The sequence below is a fragment of the Pongo abelii genome, chromosome 17 (genome assembly GCF_028885655.2).
Source record: "Pongo abelii isolate AG06213 chromosome 17, NHGRI_mPonAbe1-v2.0_pri, whole genome shotgun sequence".
NCBI lineage: Eukaryota > Metazoa > Chordata > Mammalia > Primates > Hominidae > Pongo > Pongo abelii.
Genome location: NC_072002.2, coordinates 81,887,406 through 81,892,692, shown reverse-complemented (window position 1 = coordinate 81,892,692; position 5,287 = coordinate 81,887,406).

Genomic DNA, 5,287 nt, shown 5'->3' with positions numbered 1-5,287 from the left:
TTGTATATTCAGGCCTATGTTCCACTTGTTTTAAATAAGATTTAGTTTATGTCACAATGTACTCATAAAGGTTCATTGTTTTTCATGACTATCCAGTTATTCCAGAACCACTTGTAAAAGGGTATATTCTTTCTCAAATTGAATATTCTTAACACCTTGATCAATAATCAATTGACCATACATGTCAATTGATTGTTGACATATTTCTGGACTTTATGAATGACCTATATAATTGCCCTAAAAGAATCTCTTAGTTATTCTAGCTACAATCCCAAACATGTTAGAAATTAGTCAAGTAATTTTATTATGTGTGTTTCAGTTTTACAAGATAATTCATGAAATCTCTCATGAAAATTACAGAAGGAATATGACTTTGAGAGTATAATTTGAAATTATAAATGTCTGTTATTTGTTTAGCTGAGAAGCTATTATTTGGCACAGAGAAGAAAACTGAAAAAAAAGAAGTTGTGATTTTTTTTCATTTCACTCAAAATGTCACCAAAAAGTAACAGATAATATAAATAGGCATATCTCTCTCTCACACATACACACACATACACGCAGAGAAAAATGTTAACACAATTGATAGCAAATTCTTTCCTCTATCTGGAATTAGATTATGCCTTTGATGTTTCAAATTAGACTCTCTTTCTTACATAATGAGCTTGTGTTACCAAAACCCCAGAGGTTTGGTCTAGGCCCTGCTGCTCGCTGCACAGAAAGCCAGTCACTGAGAAAAGTATTGCCAGGGAGGAAGGCTTTAATCGGGTGCTGCAGCCAAGGAGGTGGGAGATCACTGTCAAATCCATCTCCTTGACTAAAATTGGTGATTTGTAGAGCAGGGACAAAATATAACTACATGCAAGAAAACAGGAATTAGGGAGTGGTAAGGAAGAGAAGTGGGTCAACAGGAAGCAGATGGTCAGTCCATCATGACAAGTGAAGGGTCTTGCAGATCATTGTACAGATACTGTGATATGATTGGGTGAGTTTAAGTTCTTTGATACTATCTGGGAGGCTTGATGGTTGGTTTCCTGATAAAGGAACTTAGATAAGGCAAATGTAACTTTCTCAAAGTTTAAGACTGGGAGAGTCAAATTCTGTGTTTATTCAAATAAACTATAAACATCAGTTCTATGGGACAATTGGGCTGGTTTCACCTGGTTTCTCATTGGGACTGAGATAAGTGATGAGTTTAGCAAATACAGGGAAAATAGTGTCCAAAAAAGTCATGAAGATTCAGGCGAAACCTATTCCAGAAAGGACGTACGGCTGAGAAGATCAAGTGAGCTAAATTTATGCCTAATTTATGACATTTTTTCTGTCCCATTTGAAGAATTGAAACATATTCAAAAGATTTGATGCCTCTATGAAATATCTCTGCAACCACTACGTTATAAAATCTAAGGATAAGGTAATCAATAAAAACAGTGAGATTAAAACAAACAAACAAAATACATGAAAAGTAATGGGCAGCTTGCTTATGAACTGCAGTGGCCATAGTTACGCCAATAGGTTTTACTGGGAAGACAAGTAAGACAAGGCTTGAAACAGGCTTGGCCTGGGTTCAAGATTGCTTTTACATTTGTTTATTTCTGAAACAGATAACCGTCAATGTAAAATTTATGCATTGTGAAGATGTGGGTGTGTAAAATATGTGCTCCACTGATTCTGTCTTTTCTAATAGCAAGGCATCCAAAAATCAGAAGACGACAGATAATGTTTGTCAGAAATGCAGCATGTGCTCAGAGCCCTTTATTTTTGCCAGCACATTAACACCAATTAACATTTACAATAACACAGAAAACTATGTTCTTTCAGAAGTTCCAACACCGAACCGAATGCTGATTTTCTGAGAATTAACTTTTCTGTCTTTGAGATGTTGTTGTCAGGGTTGGAGTCCCCTATGAGATTTTCGTTTTTGTCCGCTTAGGGGATCCTGTGGCCATGCTTACCCACAGCTTACCATGCGGCAGTGATAAAAATGATGAAAAGCTCTCACATCAAAAAAGAAAAGAAGATGAAAAGTGAGGAAAAATAATTCTGCTGTTGAGGGCAGCAACCATTCTACATATGCTACTGGAAAAGGGAGATTTTCATCTTATTATTCACCCTATAATCAATATATATATCTTAACAGTTTCATCAAAAGAGAAAGGAGACTTTACATTTTGCTGAATTACAAACAAATCTCAACATAACTTGAACATTTTGACAAAACACAGTGTGTGGGTATTTTTCCTCATAAATATTCCAAATACAATATTTCATAATATGCAAATATTAATAAAGATATTTTCTCTTTTCTCTGGTAAAATTGCAGTTCCAAAATAGAAAGTCAAATCTGAAGTGAACTGCATTGTTTTAAGGAATATGATCACTATTGTGTGTAGTGATAGAGTTCCTTTGGGTAGCAGGCGGGAGGAGTAATTATCTTAGACTAACTTTAATGCATATCTGTTCAAATAACCAGAGAATACATGAACTATAGTGTTAATATCCTAGAGGAAAATAAAACATGAATGATCTCATTGTTGAAAAAAACAAAGGAAATACCTCTTTGTGACAATGCAGGTGGTACAATACTGCATACAATCAAAAATTTTACTATACAACATTTTGGAATAATATTGAATTCTGTCACATATGGTAGTTCATTGTATTATGATCTGCTGCTCTCAGTGGTGTAGGTAAACCACATTTCCAGATGGCAGAAGTGAATATGGACTCTTATGATAAAAAAAAAATAGGCAATTTTAGTTTTGGCATACTCTTTAATTACTACACAGCAAAGAAAGATGAAAACAAAGAGAAATCTTTGGAAAGTTTATTGATTGATTTCATTTCCTGACTCAATAAGTAACACATGCTACTATGGAATATTTTTTAAAAAGAAAATATTTGGAAATTTTGGAAACAAAATCAACATAAAAAGAAAATAAAAATGACCTCTAAACATACAGTATAGAATTTTCCATGAGTGTAGGAACGTGAGTGCATGTTTTTGTGTGTGGCGTCTGTGCATTATAACAAGTTCATTTGCAGACATTTATCATCAAGTAGGAAGACAAAGGATACAAAATATCTACAGTAAATGTCTTTTAAAATACATCATACAGAGTTTGAAAATGTAACTTAATAAGTAAATACTATATGATTTTTTTTTGTAGTACAATACTGTCATATCCTAAACCACCCACTAATGTAGATACAAGTATTATGAATACTTCACAGCTGGCAAAACTGGATAAATAACTTCTACAATGTCACACAACTATTTGGTGGGAGACTTTCTGCAAAGATAGTTTCCTTAATAACTATGCTATTGTTTATCTTGAATAAAGTTGTATAACTTGAATACTTTGCAGTTGGCAAAACTGGATAAATAACTTCTACAATATCACACAACTATTTGGTGGGAGACTTTCTGCAAAGATAGCTTCCTTAATAACTATGCTGTTGTTTATCTTGAATAAAGTTGTATAACTAGCACAAACAATGTAAAAATTGCTGAAGTAGGTCCCAGACAGGTTGTAAAACCATACATTTTGTGTAACAAACAAAAATGAAAGGATATTCAAAAGCAATCTGAAAGAGTTCAACCTTTTGTTTTAGTTCAGTCATTTTTATATTTGCTTCAGAGGAAAATAAAAATTTATTATTTATTCATTTATCTTACATCATTTGATTAGATTTTTCTTAGGCTTTTCATGAGCTGCTAATATCATAAGGGTATTCCTATTTTCTGTTATGTTTGCTGCAGATATTTAATCTAAATATGGCCTTTAAATATGAATTTTAATTTTAATGTTTTTCATATAAGAAAATTTTATTTTTTTATTTTTAAATTTGGAATAATTACCAAATATCTTACTTAAATTCTCCCATTTTTTTTATTTAAGAAGGCCTCTCATATTTCAAGAGCTTGCAACGATCTCCTTAATTTTTTTATGATTTTCCCACTTTCATAATTAAACATTATCTCACAAGCATTTTACAGTAAAGTGAAATCTAATCTTTACATTTTTTCCAATAAATCAATTGCTTTAATATAATTAATTGAATAATAACTTATCCAGTTATATATACTACCAAATTTTTAAGTCAATGTCTTGAATCAAAGGTACCGCCATAGTTGTTTTCTACACAAAGAATCAGTTCACAACTGGACAGAATGACAGAATAATTTTTATTATTTCAAATATAGAGCTGATTTTTTTTTCCTGAACTGCCTATCTTGTTCTACTGTTTGTCTCTGATATATAATCTGATACAAATATTTTAATATACTAGTTAGGAACTACTTTTTGCTCCTGTTTTTCTTTACTTGGAATTTTATCAGGAATGTCTTTGGGTTTAATTATTATATATAAATGTCCTTTACAATGTTAAATAAACCTATTGTTAAATTGAAGAATTTACAGAAAGTTATAAAATTTATTAAAATCTTTTTCCAAATCGTCAATGATTAAAATGTGGTTTTATTCCTTTGCTGAAATTACATGTGCTCTTTCTGCTAAGGCAAAAGACGGAATCATCAAAAGTTGTGATTGATTTTTCCAAGAGAGCTTTCCTAACCTCCCAGGGATATTTTAATGTGAGTGCATTTTCATCATCATGTTGTGGAGATGGTAGGCCAACATTTTTACACAGCTGATCATAGCTAGAGAGTTAAATCAGGCTAATGTGGTTGATTAATGAATTTTGATTTTCTCCCAAATACAACATCAGAACACCTAAGTCTATTACATCGTTTAAGAATTTCTACAATTAAAGCAATCACCCAAGTCCGATTTAAAAAATAAAAAGGAATATAACAAATTAAAAAGGACACAGTAATGTCCCAAGTCAGGCTTATGTGCAGCAGTGAATCTAGCTCTTCACTACTGTCCAAAGAAATCTAGTTATGATTATTCTGGAGACACTTTGGCTTTGAGTTAGATAATAACAACTAGTATTTGTGTGCCTGTGCACATACTTCTGATTGCATGCCCGATGAACTCTGTCGTACAGATTTTTCGTATGTTTACCTATTTAATACTCATAAATTCCATGACAAAATACTGCTATGGCTCTTATTTCACAAATGAGGTAACTGAGTCACAGGATAATGACATAACTTATCAAACATCAGAAAGCCTAGAAAGTTAATGGCCTGACTTCAGAACACACATATGCTATCACTTCCAAATATTAGAAGATTTCTCCTGTTACATGGTCTTGTTGGAACCTGTTACCTGTTTCCAGACAAGTGAATATGTGGTCTATGGATGCTAATCAGATATGA